This window comes from Vanessa tameamea, chromosome 22 (genome assembly GCF_037043105.1).
Source record: "Vanessa tameamea isolate UH-Manoa-2023 chromosome 22, ilVanTame1 primary haplotype, whole genome shotgun sequence".
NCBI classification, from domain to species: domain Eukaryota; kingdom Metazoa; phylum Arthropoda; class Insecta; order Lepidoptera; family Nymphalidae; genus Vanessa; species Vanessa tameamea.
Genome location: NC_087330.1, coordinates 5,204,473 through 5,222,256, shown reverse-complemented (window position 1 = coordinate 5,222,256; position 17,784 = coordinate 5,204,473). Strand labels below are relative to the sequence as shown.

At 30.1% G+C, this 17,784-nt stretch overlaps 1 protein-coding gene across 1 annotated transcript in view; it reads right to left on the bottom strand.

Annotated features, from left to right (window-relative positions):
- The window catches only part of LOC113396588 (myotubularin-related protein 6), a 50,195-nt gene that overhangs the window by 9,237 nt on the left and 23,174 nt on the right, over window positions 1–17,784 (bottom strand). The window lies entirely within an intron of this gene.

Below are 17,784 nucleotides of genomic sequence, written 5' to 3'. Positions count from 1 at the left end.
TGTTCCGATTTGAAGGATGAGTGAGCCAGTGTTTACACGTACACAAGGGATATGATATCTGATATTGGCGATGTAAGTTTTTAGTTAATATTTCTTACAGCGGCAATGTTTATGACCGCTGGTGACCTCTAACCATCAGGTTGCCCTTTTGCTCGTCCTTCTATACATACAATACAAAAAAGACTATTTTCCTAGTTAATTTCCTCGCTAACTTTCAAAGCTGTAAAATAGTCTATATCTATATTCAATCTTAAGTAATAAATCACAGTCGTAATTAAAGCTTTATAGTCTGACCCTTTGTGAGTTTTTATTTTAATATTTAATATCCAGCAAAAAATAATAGTTAGTTCTGTAATAGTTTGGGCCTTTATTGTAGACCTGTTTATATAAATTATGAACAACGCGTTAAATAATTAATCGTATAATGAGATTATTTTAAATTATGTCTCTGTTGAGGTGGCTTTTAAATATAAATAATAAAGTATGCTCTCTAACCCTTGGGAATCAACTAATTTACCTGGATTTAAAATTTTCTATGTGTTGGCTAAAGTTTTTATTAATACGAATTAGTTTTATCAAGATACGTGTCGAGAGGAAAAGAGAAGATTAGAAAGTTTTAACAAAACTTGCATTTGCTGCCTTTGTGTTTCCAAAAATATATTTTTATTGCCCTTTTAAATTATTTTCGAATAACAATTCTTACTTTTTGTCGTTAATATTGTTACCTATTACGATGCAAAAAATCAATACTATACCTGGTTTTTCTATATTTGTTAATACGTTGTATAAATTTAATTGAAATGTACTTTAATGTATTTAACTAACAATTGCTAAAAGCAGTAGCATTGGATTGATAATGGCATAATTATTCATTGATGTTTGTAAAAGGTGTGTTCAAATAAATAATTCATTGATCTAACAACATTTCCAGAAACCCCGTCTAAATCTCATTACATCGCTGTTTCACACTCCCTTTGCACAAAATATATTTTCTTAAGTAACGTTTGGTTTGTCTGTGTTTTAACATTAAATATTTATTACTTCGTAGGGAGGATAATAAATAATTACATACTTTTGTATGTGATGATCTAAAGGTACTACTCATCATATTTAAAAAAAATAATAGATCTAGTATATCCAAGTACTTCTCTCCCTTAATTTTCTTTGAAAATATGAGAATTATTATATAAATAAATAATGAATTACGTTTAGGGGATGATGAGTTTTTTCTTTCAAATGTCAAAACAATAATAATAGTGAGAGAGGAACTAATGTTTAACTAAACAAACGCTGTGTTGTTGTTTAAATGACAAGTTAACATTAGACAAAACATAACGAATGATACTTTATTTTCTGATTTAGCCGAGCATTCGTACCGCACCGTATCACTTTACAATGATGAAGTATATCGTGTGATCACTATCAATGATGAACATAAACGGGAAATGCATCCATTATTTTATCATTCTTAGAAATCGATTACAACGTTCCAAACGTTTCATTTGCTGGGTTAAAATCCTTTAGATTTAATTCATCACATTGTTTTTTATATAGACAGTAACTACGTTTAGAAAATACAGAGGGTATTGCCAAAAAGATCCATGTACCGTTAAAACTCTACTTACGGTTATTTTTTTATATATATGGCAACATAATAGTAATTCGAAATAGATCATAAATAGAAACCGTCACAATAGAGAGATAACCTTTTTGCTTAATTATTGTCAAGTTCAATTTTTGTTTTTATTTCATGGTTTATTTCTTTTTAATTTGTAGTAGTATTTGTTCTTTCATTTTATTGTTCATATTTATATTTTTATTGTAAAGATATATTAGTGTAGGAGTGTAGTGTTTAGTTTTTTGTTATTTAATGTATGTATAATGTAAACGCCTGTAGTGGTGTATCACACTGTACAAGAATTTGTTTGTGTGTGTAAGTGAATATTTATAGCTTTTAGTGAATATATAGTAAGGGTACACTTAAGCTACTCGATAACAAACTGTATTTAGACATATTTTGTTCTGAAATTAAACTTCAATTACAGTTTAATTAATTATATTATCATCCCTTTTGAATAATATTACTTCAAAACTATCAAAGTCAAATCTCGTTTCGCAAGTAACCGCTCGAGGTGAGGAGTAAGGAGTCCTTAATTTCGAATAAATTCTGGGTAGGGGAATATTGCTATGGAAACATTGCCCGAGGTGACTTTGTAACAATTTCCAAGTTTGTAAATGAATGCGTGTACTAGACGGCGGCTTTCATTATTAAGAGTGTTGTGTGGTTTTTGTATGAAGAGGATTAATTATCCTTATATTGTAATATATTTGTAAGTTATATTGAAATCTAACCAGTACTTACAAGTACTACGCAGCAGAGATACTATTTAAATAATAAGCTTTTGGTCGCTAACAAATATCAAAACATACTTTATTAAAGCAGGTTCTTACAAGGACTTTACGAACGTCATTTAAAAAAAAAAAAGAAATTACCGGGAATACCCTCCAAGAAACAGTAGTTACTTTTTTCCCGATAATGAATTACACGAGCTTGTAAATTAATTACAACGTCATCATTATTCGTCTCAATATATACTAAATTTTCTAAAATTATAAAAAATTCGTATCGACCATACCAAATTTCCAGCAGCGTTGATAAATCGTCCGTCAAAATATCGTTACGCCGAATGAATATCCAAATGATCGATCAGTTTCAAAGCATATAAATGTCAACAAAGTTTGATTAAATTAGGTTTCAACCAATCAAATTGTTATATAATATGGGTACATTTACTTAAATAAAGTTTTTACAAGAAACTAATTAAAACATAAGAGGTTATTAACGCTCTAGAAACGATGAAAGGAGTTAAATTAAAAATTATCTAAACAAACTGAGATAATTACAAAATGACTACAGAAAGATGTTTTAAAAAAATATGTGTAAAGAAAACCCTTTAAAGTTTGTCCCTTTTATCTCAACTCTAAGCCGTCTTCTTTTTCACTGTCAGAGGCTAATCTGTTTTTATTGTTTGACGTAAGCCTTAAGTTTGAAGCTGTTTTAAATAATATTAAATATACAGTATCCAAAAGATGATGTGATCCATTAATAATAACACTTGAATCTTTATCTGAACTTTTCTGTTTTTCATGATTTATACGCGTACTCGGCAATTTAGAAAACCATCTTGGGATAACCTGTATTTCTTGGCATTATTATATTTTCACCCACCCATCAACTCACATTGGAACAGAAAGGTAGAATAGCCTTTAATAAACTTCTTGTCAGAGTTCTTTACCATATTGGTGAATTGACTTCTTTATTACTGATAATTTATTGACAGAATAACTCAACACCTTTCATAAGCCAAGTCAGAATTCGAACCCAAGACCTCGAGATTTTATAGTTCATAAACTAGCAACTAGTCAAACTAGATCGCGTTGTTGGTTGACAAGTACGATTAGTGACAGATACAACGATCAGTGTTTTCAATAAAATTTCCTTCATAAAACCTATTCAAATAGAAGTAGGAAGAAATATATATGTTATATACAATAAATAAATACGCTAATTCTTACATTTGAGGCCGAGAATCAAGGTCGGGTCAAAGTGAACGCGATAAGCCTGTCATTTCCATATCACAGCAGTAAAAACCTTCTAAGAGTCAAGTTAAATTAATCACCACATAGCATACAGCGACCTCTTTCTTAAGTTATGTAGAACATATGTTATAGAGTATATTATACTATAAGTATTAAAAAACATATAATAAATTTATTTTTAATCTCCCTTTTTCGAACAAATCTATTTCAGAATTAAATGAAATATCGGTCTAATTAAAATGGGTCTAATAAAATGGGACAACTAATCGTTCGGGATCAAGTTGTGTAATAAATATACAAAAAAAGTGTGTTCTCCATTTTCTTAAAATTTATTATGAATCCACCACTATCACAAATTATCGATCATATCACAGACTTTGCCCTCGATGTCTTAATTATCTCATCGGAATTCCTTGCACGACGATAATACGACGATCATCTGAAAAAAGGGAAGCTATTCACAGTGTCTCAATCCGACCGACATTGTTGTTTTTTCACAAGAAACCTCTCTGTATTGTGTATCTTTTCATCGATAGTCTCTTGACCTTCTTCATATTTAATATGAGACAATTCTATGTTGTCATAAATTAAAAAAAAATAACCCTAGTAGATTTTAAAAGGTGATTTTTTTTTTGTTAAATTAATAGTAGACATGATATTCAATACAAAGGGTTAAAATGTATAGTATTTAGTAATTAATTAACTAATATTTTTTATTAATATTAACATCGGGTTAATTGGCGCTTATTAATTGTCAGGAACAGTAGTAATAGTAAAATTTACCAAATTTCTAAACCTGTTGACGTTTCATCAAATCAAAATTTCATAAAAATACCGTACAATATAATACTTACTTATGAACATTTGTATAGCTGAAGGTTGATTAAAATCTAATCACATCTCAATTTTCGATCCTGTAAGTCCAATATCACCGCATATGAAGTACGTGCACGTATTTAATGCAAATTTTTGAGAATAAATAAATTAATAACTTCTAATGATTACAATTTTTAAAATACATCATCTGTTACATAATTTTTTCTGTTATCAATAACAAGATTTGACTTTTGTAAATATAAGACGCACCACGCCACACCTGATATAAGAAGTTTATGGATTATTTCAGCTTCAATGCAAAGGAATTATAATATTATTTAGAACTAAATGTTCTAAGTCAGAAATATATTATAAAAAAGGAATTATATTGGGAAAATAACAAAAGTACTCAGTGATTACAAATTGAGAATATTTTTTTAAAAATATATCATTTACTTCGATTAAGAGGCATTTTTTTCTTATCAAATGGATTTTTAGTAGCATATTTAACAACATCCTCGACCATACGTTGAAGCGGTACTGTTTGTTGATCTGCTAGTGCTAGCAAATGATTGCGGCGTTGATTTAAAGTGTCCATTGTGCGATAGGAACATGATTCTAAAGCTTCTCCTGCTTTTACGAGCGCGGCACACGATTTAATTGCCTCAGTTGCAGCAAATTTGCCTCCTTCGAAGAAAAGTTTAATCCGTGACATAAATTTTACGTTGGAAATTCTTGCTTTTTGTAAACTATTCTTAATTATATCTTTATAACTATTTATTGCCGAATCTAAGGATTCTTCAAATAGTTGCCTATGCTTTCCCAATCGATGTGCATAACTACTCATTTTTAGTCTCTTAAATTCAGGATCGATCGGTTCTTTAACCAATAACATGTCCATATCTGTTTTAATAGTACTTATCCATTTAGTAAAAGGATATAAATCCGGTGCATCAATCGCCTTAAATTCGGATGCTTCTATAGGGAGCCTATCAATTATATTATACATGGCATCCAAGTGGGAATTAAGGCGTGATTCATGAAATCGTATTTCTGAAAATCGTGCTTCACGAGCAGCTTCTATTCGTTCTTTGCGTATGCTATGACTTATTAGTTTTAGAGAACATCTCATATTTACGAGTGAAGATCTTTCATCCACCCATTTTCTTGACTGTCCGTTCAAATATTCAGAGATAAGAAGTAAAATATTATCAAAAGACTCCAGGTAATTATTAATACAGAGGTTTATTTCCTGTTCTTGAAGTTGAGTTTGAAGCATAGCCTGCAAAATCGGTGCACGTAAAGACAAAATTTCCTGCATGTTTGATGTAGGATCTTCAAAAGTCATTGAAGTTTGTATTAATTGCGCTTTATAATGTTTATCTAATAAGCAGGAAAACTCAGAACTTATAATAGCAAACATGGTTAAAGGGAATTTCATGAAATCTTCAATCTTAGCGTATTCAGCTTCCTTTTGTATACAAAAGGTGTCTCCTTTCTTGTTTAAATCATTATTGATAACCTCAAATTGTTGTAGAAGTTTATCAAAGTCAGGAGCATAGCGCATTTGTTCTAATGCTATATTAAAGCTAACTTCAGTCGAAAGTTCAATTGCATCAAATGTCGTCTGCGTATCGTCCAAGCTTAGCGTCATGAATTTTTGGACTAAGAACAAACGATCTGCATGGTCATTGTATATACGACATAAGTCTGATAAAATTAAGTATATGTCATGAAGACGCTTAAAAAATGTAGTCAATTTTTTTTGTAGATTTAAAACATCGGATTCTATTATTTTGAGTATATTATTTAAATTTTCATTAGTATACTGTTCATTACATTTGGTTAAGAGATCGAAAGTATCACTGATAATGTTATTCAAATTTAAATCTTTAAAACTACTCCTGTAATTTAATAAATTACTACTTCTATTTTCAACACTATTGTACAAACCGTCTAATTCAACAGATATTTTCTGAAGTGCTATAAAACAAGCAGTATTATATGCTTCTAAAATTTCAGAAACATACTTTTTAACTTGGTCTAAATTCACCAAGTTTAATACGTCTTTCGATGTTTGATCTTTATTATATTCAATGCTGGACTGTTTTCCAAAGTTAGGATGCTTCAACAATGGTGAACTTTTGCTTTCAACCATTTTAGCACTATTAAGACAAAATTCATTAATCATTGAATGTGCATGTACAATGCGTTCCTCCAATTGTAGTCGAAATTGTGCTTCCAGCTCTATATATGCCCTGGAGTTGCTAAGTAACTGATGATTTATATCATAAATCTGTTCATCAAATTCATGCAGTAAGCTTGAAGGTGGCTTGTGTCCAACATCTATCAGATGTTGAAACTGACGCTTCAAAATTATTTTTAATTTATCTGCTCGTCGCCTCTCCAGACCAAGAGATTCCAGTTTAAATTTTGCGAGATTTTCTTTTCTTTGTATAGATAACTTTGTTATCTCTTTAAGGGCATTATTGCGATCTTCTCTCGATAAAGGTACATTGTTAGATTTATATTTTGAAATTATTTTTTTTATATCCGAGTCACTATCTTGGATGTCACACAACAAAATTTCTGCAATATTTCTCACTTTTGTATTAATATCAATATTAATAGATTTTGCTTCGTCTAGTAGATTATTAAGAGCACTTTTATGATTCATTTCGCGTTGTTTAAGAAAATTTATAAGAATTGGGCCGCAATTTCGAGGCACCAAATTATCAGGCAAAGCTGAAACCGCTGCTAAATCATCTGAGCACCCTGCAAATGCAATCAATGGTTTTTTCGCTGTTTGATTACAGGCGCACTTAATTTCTGTAGATTGTAAACTTTTCTGGTTCATATTGTTTTAAAATAAATAAATACTTTAAAAATAAAGTTTGCAATCAATAAAATCATCGAATATACAATACAAATGTCACGTCACATCATAAGTATGACAAAAGCATAAATTATTTTATAACATGTACAAAAAGGTTTTACAGAAAACACATATTTAATTTTTTTCTCGATTGCGATGTGATTTTTTTTTATGAATGGGTAATACATTTATTTACAGGTTTTGTGGATGAATCAACTAAAGCACGCAAGACTCGAAAATGATCTAGACGGTACTCGGTAAACTTTAATATACCATATTATGAATATAATTTCCATTTGAATTGTGAACATTCACAACGTTTACAAAATTATGTCATAACGTGAAGTTGTATGAACAGCATAAATAATATATACAATGTTGTTGACAGATCTGCATAAATTTACAGACTAGCTACTCTGAATTAGCATGAAAACAATCATTTAATTTAGAATATAAAATATATTTTTATTGTACAATATACATATTGAACTAACCAATTGTTATTCCACTTCAGAGTTTATGACGTTGCCATTTTGAGTGTGTTCACGACGTGGTAAGGATTTTGGTTGGAAGAAGAGAAAATAGCCAGGGATAACTAGTTATAAATTATTAACATAAAATGGTAAAAAAATACTATAACATATGTATATACGTGAACGTGTTGTCATTATATAAAATGTTTGTCAATCGTTCTGAGATGAGATTATTATCAATCTCGACAACCTATGTATCTAAGTTTCTTCTCATTTTTTATAAAAGTATCTTTCTTTCACCATTCTTCTACTTTAAATTGTCACAATAAGTACATATATACGAAAAAAATTCAAATTTTTTACTTCTCTGTCAACACGTTCTCCAGACACATAGTTAATGAGAAAATATTAATAATTTAATATTCATCTTAATTTCTCGCTTGAGTTGGCTGATTTACTAAACAGCTTTCCTTGAACATGAATAATAATTAAATTGATGGCGCACATTAAGATTTACGACGCAATATCCAAATTAAAAACTTAACACTCGAAACGTATTTACTCGTATATTATATATATTTAAGTAAAACTTAAGTCCACCATGTTACATTGTGTTAGTAAAATATACGTACATATACGCCATTCCTAACACTATCAATGCGCTGTTGAGATCTGAAATGTACTTTAGTGACTGAAATTAGTCCGTCTCTTTAGGGAGCCTAATTTCCCTTTTAACCAAACACATCAAGGCAAAGTATTTATGTTTGACGGTAGAATAACTAATGAGCGGTTAGTACTTAACCAAAAGGACTAGCAAAATCGCTCTACGTGGCTTGCTTCTCTATTTGAGAATATCTAATGAAGTTTATCTGATGTTGTGATTGCGGGAGCTAAATCATTCACTTAGCACGAGCTACATATCTCGAACCAATTTTATTTTATTTTATAGGCATAACCAGAACGAATTATCATATTTTTTGTGTTAGTAACCCAATTTATTATAAAATAACTTGATTTTACGCCTGATCTTTCATTTGACATAATACTGCTTAGTCTGTTATTATGTTTATTTATTATAATATGCTTTTGAATGCTACTCTAGAAGACGTAAGCAATTCTGTTCAACTTTTCAACCGATGTCCAGAAAATATGCTAAAATATAACTTGTAACCCCCAAAGTACAAAATACGTTGATAAGACACATTTTTATTTATCTACATAAATAAACGAATGTATGATACGTTATAATGGATAATAATTAAAGGCATTTAATCCGATGCAGCGATTGTTGTAATTTAGCCATTTGAGAAAATCCTAGTAATTAAGTATCGCAAACACCTGCTTCTCACGCACGACCCGTCTTAGTATCTAGGTTAACAAAGACATATTACGAGTACGATTAATTAATTATAAAATAAACGATAATAAATAAAAAAATTGTCTGGGTGCTATTTACTGTGCCCAAAGAGCCATTAGGTGTTTTCGAAGATTAGGGTAAATCTTGAGTTCGTTGCTCGGAAATTATACCATACCATATAATAGTTGCGAAAATAAAATATTAATCAAAATCATTTATAACATAAAAATAACGAGGCAATTTTGAATGGAGAATGCTCTACAGCTCGGATACTATTACCACCTTAGTAAAACATGATTATCATATGAGGTGATCAAAAATACTAATAAACAATATGTCAAACAATGCTCTGGTTTAGATTATGTATATATTTCCCTAAATAGTCATTTTATCTGATATGTCGATCATCTTATAAACTCTGAATACCTTTTCAAGCAGTGGTTCAATAAAGATTCTCGCAAAACTATTCTTCAGTCACTGCTGAATAAGCAGTTCAAAGCCTGCTCGGATGTCACCCATCGTTACATCAGAATTTTATATCAGTCCAAGAAGATTTGAAAAGCTTTATGTCAAGAATGCCCCGCAATTTACCCCGAATCCGAATATCTTGAATGTTTTTGATGAGATCGACTCGTATGCCGTAACGACAAACGGCCTGACTCTCTTGTGCGGCCATGTGTCTTATATATAGTAATTTCAATATTCATCAATTTTGTTGTTTCGCATGTGAACACATTTTTTTATTTGGTCAGGGTAAAAGATGGTAATAATGGTTCTTTTTTTCAAATAAACCAGCAACATAATCTTTCAGCATGCCTTCTGATTAAAATTATGTCTCCAAGTTTCATCTATAGTAAGCAAGAAAAGACAAAAAAAACTCAGCCGCGACCGAAACTTTTTAAGATTCGTCGTAAAATGTCAACAAGTTTTCATTCATACAAGTTTATCACTTTATCTCATTATTATTTATTTATTAATTACTATTTCTATCAAAATAATCAAAAGCGTCATCGATATTCGTAAAATAAATTATTCAATGATTTCGTTAGTAATCCTACTTTTATAAAAAGTTCTAGGGTATATACATAGTCCTTAGATTATGAGCAGTAAATAATAATTATATATATTTGTTTTCAAATACTACTTTTATGGCAAATGATTTCCTCCGCTCATACATAATTTATTATTTTACGATCTTGCATTAGGCTAAATTTCAAGACATGATGCAACTATATTTTATGAAAAATTAACATATATGTCAATACAAGCCGTACGATACCTTGTTAAAATGTGTACAGATAACCTGCTGTATTATACCTGAGGGTAATTAAAAAGGTTCATTTAAAAACATCGCTCTGACGTAACCACAAATTGAAAGATATATGGAGCAATGTAAAGTGTTTTACGAATTTCGAACTTATTTAACTGGAATAAGGTAAGTTTTAGAAAAGATAATGACTGAATTTTATATAGGTTACGTTGCTTGCAAATGTACGTACTTTTAAATTGAAGTAGTTTTTACGATAATTGCGGAACTTTGATGCGATTTTATTTGACGTTATTTATTACAATTTTAGTACTGGATTGTATGATTGTCACAAAAGTATGATGTGCACAAAAAATCACTGTCGTAATATGTTTTGAACCACTGTACTTTAAAAACTCATTTTGCAGTAAAAAATGTCATGCAAATCCGTTAAAACATTAAACAGAAATCCTATTTCTGTGTTTGAAACTAAACAATTTGAGGCGTTTTGAATGATGAATTAATTATTTCCAAATAATTATTATTAATATACGTAGCAAAATGAATACGCATTTATACTTTTTTGGAGTCATATTTGTAAAACATATTATGTACGTAACATAGCTATAATATCAATGAAAAATCGTAGTTGGATATTTGTTGCGATACATTTTTTCACCAATATTTTCCGAATTTAGTAATTAAACGTATCGATAATTCCTCAATCGAATCCTATCTTAAACCATAATTATTTTTACACATAACAAGTCACGAGTGCTTCTTTTATTAACAAGTGCCTTGCAAATTTTAACAACGTAGGTGAAAACTTTTATGGACGTTTTAATAGTACTTTTTATTGACCTTTACGAGACCAATTAAAAGTTTAACAAAAGTTATTTCGTTATTTAATGAGAAAAACCGAGGAAATAACTAGTAAAATTAAATAATTACTGGTGTTTTATGTGATGAAAACAGGGCGCCCAAACTGGGACTTAATGCCAGAAAATGTATTTAGTGACATTTTATGATATTTAGATATATACCTAAAAATGTAATTAACGGAATCCTTTAAATTTGTATCACGTTGTAGTCAATAATAGCTATAGTAGAATGTTAGATGAGCGCCCATGATATCGGATTTTAAGGAGTGCCATACTAACATAAATGTCGTATATTCTATACTGCAAAGCGACGTTCTAATATGGTACCAAAATTCGACTCAAACAGATCTGGTTTGCAATTTTAGCCACATTTAATTTGGAATAATCTCTTGCTTTAATAAGACTATAGCGGAAAATTTATAGGAAAAACGTAATCCAACTTTCGCATATATTCAAAATTTAGGTTACATTTGACCATTAGACAATTTTCGATTCTAATGCAAGCATATGGTTACACTCTAATTTATTCAACTTTATATTGATACGTTTCGGTTTTAAGGTTGAATAACTCAGGCAGTAAGCAGATTCGAAGCATATATCAATATATTTTTTATTCAAGTATAATAAAAGCATTTTTGAGTCATCGTGTTAGTCTTGAATTAAATTTAAAGATACCACCGGTTCGGAAAGTAGATTCTACCGAGAAGAATCGGCAAGAAAGTAATTTGTTACTCTTTACGACAATTACTATTATTAATAATAATAGTAATATTTTTTATTTTAACTACACAGTATATCAGTACAATTTTTTTTTATATATATCCTGCCTAGAAATCAATAAATCTTGTATTGAGTAATATGCCTTATCTATCTATGCTTTTTTTGACATAAGCTTTAAATTTTTAATAGGCGAAGTTAAAAACGGATGCGAGTTACTTTTGATGTAAGACAACTCGTATTGTATTTGCAAAACTATCGTGACACCAGATTACATGAAATAGACTTATTTAATGCAAGTAACTGATGTTTTATTAAGGCACCTATAGTTTGATGTATTACGAAAACTATGCGATAACATTCATTAAACGTAACATAATATTCATAGCAATAAAAAAAAGATAACTTCGAAATACAGAAGACGATGATATTAACTTACAACAATATAGGATTTTTTTTAATTAATGGGTATGCGGACGGGCAAGGGACGATGGCCCATAACTATTGGTGCTGTAAGAAATAACAACCATTCCTTACATCACACCAATGCGTCACTAACCTTGGGAACTAAGTTGTTATGTCCCCTATGTATGCAGATAGACTACCTCACTCACCTCTCATAATATACTAAGCATTGCAGTTTTGTGTAAGAATAAATATGTATGTGAAAAGTGGGTGTTCCATAACCAGACGGACTTGCATAAAGACCTACCGCCAAGCATAAAATACTTAAAGTATTTCAAAAGCTTCTATTCTTAACTTACTATGCTATATGAAGAATATAATCTCACTTCGAAACTTTTTACCTTAATAATATATTAGCTACCTATCCCAAACTTTGATAAATTACCTGGAGAATACCTATCTTAAGTAACTTGGTATTCATGTGAGAAGGGGTTACGGTTTGTTATTGATACATTAAAAAGGTACATAATGGAACAGAATAACAATGGCGCCTAATGGAACCCATTCAGTAGATGTTACTATTGAAATTGATCGGACGTGCGACATTTAATATTGATGTTTATTTGGTTTTAATCAATGTAAGGGAATGGAGGGGATAAGCCTTCGTTACTTGTTTCTATTTTTATTACAAAGTACTATTGCAACTTATATAGTACTAGTAATTCATTAGTATAGTTTTAATATATCGAAAAAAATTATTAGTTCCACCAAAATAATTAATAAATAAAATATTTTAAAAATCAACTAACGTCCAAATTTTTAGATTAAGTTATAAATATTACACTTTTCTTTGTAGCAAAAATGTCCTTTAGAATAAAATTTTATGTAAAAAATACGAAAAAGAATCGGCGGTAAAGTAATCACACAAATTGAACTGTGACAAACTCGATTTGACATACAGCACAGATGGAGATAATGATACCGTTCAAATTAGATAAAAATTATCACACTTCGTAAAAAAATATTTTACCCACCTCTTTGTCGACCAAAGTCGAAGGCATAAAAAGAGAGATACATAAATTATTCAAATGACTCTAACAGACCAATAAACCGTGCTTTTTTGACAATCGTGTAACCGTGCAATTTTGCCATTTACCGTTTTATATTTTTTAAATAGAATTTGAAAAACAATTCATTTTTATTACGATATCTCGTAATTAAATGAAAGAATATAACACATCTCGATAAAAAGTCTAATAAAATAATGTTAAAAAGGAAGTGTAAATTTATTAAGATTTATTTTATAATCATCGCCTGTTGAGGTGAGGCCATCACTCAACTAGACGTAGAATGAGTACCTACTTCAATAAATGGACCATTATTTTTAAGATTAATGTAATAAATTGATAAAGATTTTTACCAGTTCAAAATAAAATTAAAAAATATTGTATGTAATAGTAAAAAAAAAAAAATTATTACTAGTTGCCACCCGCGGTTTCATTCGCGTTTTATAGATTAATCATCAGATTTTAGGCCGAAACAAGTAGCTTACGTCCTTTCTTAGCGTTCAAGCTTGTTTCATGCCAAACTTCAAATTCGATTCAGTGACAGACAAATATACAGACAGAGTTATGTTCGCTTTTACAATATTATTATATATGTTATAAAAAATATATTTCAATAAAAAGTGATTTAACCTTTCTAAACTCATACCTACCCGTAACAAAATAAAAGAACCATTATAATCACATGCCCATGTGACCACATGAACGACGTTTTCAAGATGGTTAATCACAGCCAGAAACAAATAAATATGGTAAGAATTAAATAAAAAGTTTAAGAAATAAATTATTTTCCTTATATTCTATTATTGTTATTTAATTCTCGTTTTGTTGACGGTTAATTGTTAATTTAAGCATAGTTAATTTATTATTAAATGAGGTCTTTGGAGATTTAATAACTGTAATAAATTAATAAGCTATGTATTATATTAATGAAGTAAAATAAAATTTGTTTAGTCATTATTGTGAGTAAATAATATCTAATTTAATTCGCAACGTATCTATTCCGTCTCTGTTTATAATATTGAAATAACCGCTTTTTACTAAATGCATATGTATATATACACGGTACATATATCAAAATAACATTTTTTTACAATTTTTGTCTGTCTGTCTATTTGATCCGGCTAATCTCTGGAACGGCTGGACCGATTTTGACGGGACTTTCAATGGCACATAGCTGATGTAATAAGGTGTAACGTAGGCTACTTTTATTTTAGAATTATATATAGAATAATAAGAAAATCACGCTGCAATGTACAAATACTGTCCAGTACCGCGCGCACCCCTGGCGCATGCCATCACTCCGCCGTCACGTCGGGTGCCTCCCACCAACCACTTAATATCACAAAAGCTGTTACAGTCACAAGGACAAACATCAATCAAAGCTGGTATAGATTTAACTAAGAGTTGCGTTACCCATGGGCATAAACTAAACGTTGCATGTTCACGTTGCGAGGAATGCCACTAGTGTTATTGTTTTAGCCCAAGAAAATCGTACACCAAACATTGTATATAAATATTTTTTTCAATAAAGCTACAAAAACAAAATATCGATTCATAAAATAGAAAAATTTCATTAAAATTAACATAGGTATTTCTATACGCGAAATACATAATTAATAAGTTGTAGTAAAATCTGTGAACTGAACTTTTTTGTTAAATTTAAGCGCGCACGAAGTCGCGGGCACAGCTAGTTTCAAAATAAATGATTATATAATTTTATACCAAATTGCAACATACGTCATACGTCAAAGATACATCGACCATCGTTCTATTCTTGTTATAAAAAGCTTTTAACTATACTTATTAGATATACAAGTTTCAATATAAGGATAAATACCATATTAGAAAACTTTCAAGCTACAACATTGAATCGAGGTAAACAATATGTTAAATTTTCACAACTAATGACCACAATGCATCTTGAATTACGAATTGTTGACTAACTCGATCTCCGTGCAGTGAAAGCCCGACATTGTTGAGATGGAGACCTAAAAATCACAAGAACTCGTGGAATTATTACTGACCTACTTAAATAATCCGATGCGCTTAAAGTGGGATGGGATACCCTCGGATTATTTGCGTTTAATACTGAAAAGATCCTCACATTGGAAATGCAATTATTGTACAGTAGGTAACCTAATCATTAGAGTGTCACCTTTTTAATTTATATTATTACTTAATAGTATTACTTGTCTTTGTATTTAACCTTTCCCATTATAAATCGGGTTTAATTGTTCCAGTTTCATTTATAGTATTAAACGAAGTAATGCTATTATAATGGTCCTCTCAGCTTTAATGTACAACAATGTTGGAGCGGTTTTCATTGTCCAACTCTTGATAATTTATTACATCAGAGAACATGGATTATTATCAAATAATCCATGTTCTCTGACGTAATAATTGTAATTATATTTAATATATTAAATGTAATGTAACGAGTAGCAACTTTACAGTATTCTTGATTATATTTCTTTCTAGAACGATAAATAACAAATATATAAATTTAACTTTGTGAAAAACTCCCATTTTTTACTTCTAATCTTAGTGAATATTTAAGTTGGTTTCCCTAATTGGTCACTGATTTTAATATTTTTTTATTTGTAACTTTAGTCTTGACTATCTGTTTTGTGAGACTATTTCTATGAGAATTAAATGACAGGTTTTTTGAAAACGTCTCATACTGGATGGTCTTATTAACCAATATTAGATAAACATTTATGTTGTTAAAGTACGACTAAAACTCGTAAGGCTTGTAACAGCGGGTAGTTGTACCGAATTCAGATTTAGAAGATACCGATATTAAAATCAAGCTTAATAAAAATGCCAATTAAATTTAAAAAATACTGAATTGATAAATTGCAGTTACGGATTCATAGTATACAAACTTTTTAGATTAAACTAAATGAAAACGTCGAGACTACATTGAAAAAATCATAATTTAAAAATAGAACTGCAGTAAAAGATAAAATTATAGTCAGGAAAATAAAATTTATGCAGTCTCAAATATGTGTTTTATTAAAGTAAGAGTAAAGTTTGAAATTAGTTCTTTATGTTTTTTCATTTACGATTTAAATAATTGTTACCAATAGTATTCATTATTTATTAGTCTTTTAAACTTAACAAAAGTTTCGAACGTTCGAACGAATGTTTCGAACAAGCCTCTCAAATTGTGATATTACTGCAAGAAGGCTTGAAACAAAGAACGATTGCTAGAAATTTAAATTTAAACCAGTCTACCGTAGACTGGTTTTCTAGAGTATATCGAAGCTCTGTAGAAACATGTTCTTACAAAAGGACATCCGGTACCAGCAAAACTAGAGCTCGACCGATTTATGTTTCAATTTGTCTTCAAAATCGCAATGAATATATATATAAGAAAGATGTCCGTGGAGTAAACATGGGCGCACGAATAATAAGAAGGAGGCTTAAGGAAGCGACTATCCCCCTTTCCAGACCAGCGTATCAATGGTCCAACGCTATCGGTTTGATAGCACAACACTATATAACAGAGATCACGTGGTACCTAATATGGGTATAATAGACGAAAATTTTAATGTCATACGAGATAACGCCCGACTCCACGCCGCTGCACAAGTTCGACAATATTGTGAAGACGTTGGGACGTATTATGTACCATGATTACACCAGCACGCAGCCCAGATCATAATCCCATTGAACATATTTGGGACAGTTTAAAAAAACCTGTATATATAAAAATCCTGTGCCTACAACAGTGTCACTAGGAACAGCGAATTCACAAGAATGGACCAACATTATTCACAGACCGTTTAATAGCATTAATCAGATCTATGCGAAACCTATTAGAAACTCTTATAAGGCCACGTGGAGGCAATACATCTTTTTAAATAAAAAAATCTATGCTTCAACTTTTATTTATTGTAAAATCCAATTTTTCAATACCAACCAACCAAAACCATGTTTTGTTACATTTATCGTTTCTGTTCAAAAAATTTAATAGTCCTTCAGTATTCAAACATCTACTTAAATACATAATACTACACTGCTATGAAGTTAACTAACCAAAACCATAGGTTTCAATTTAAATTTGTATAAAAAGTTTGAATAAAATATATTATCAAGGTATTTATTTCAAAGTCGTATTAAACATTGATGCAGTTTATGAGTCCACCAGTGTATATACTGGGAATAAATATCATAATAAAATAAATAAGATAAAGATAATACTAGCAGGTGCGTGTCGCGTCTTCTACTTCACGCTCATCTCTTTCAGAGGAGCAAGGCCGTGAGAGAATTTTTCTTTAGATAGATCATTGACTCGTAGAAGCGTAAAACCTTTTTTTTTAATCTTTTGATATTATTTTAAAA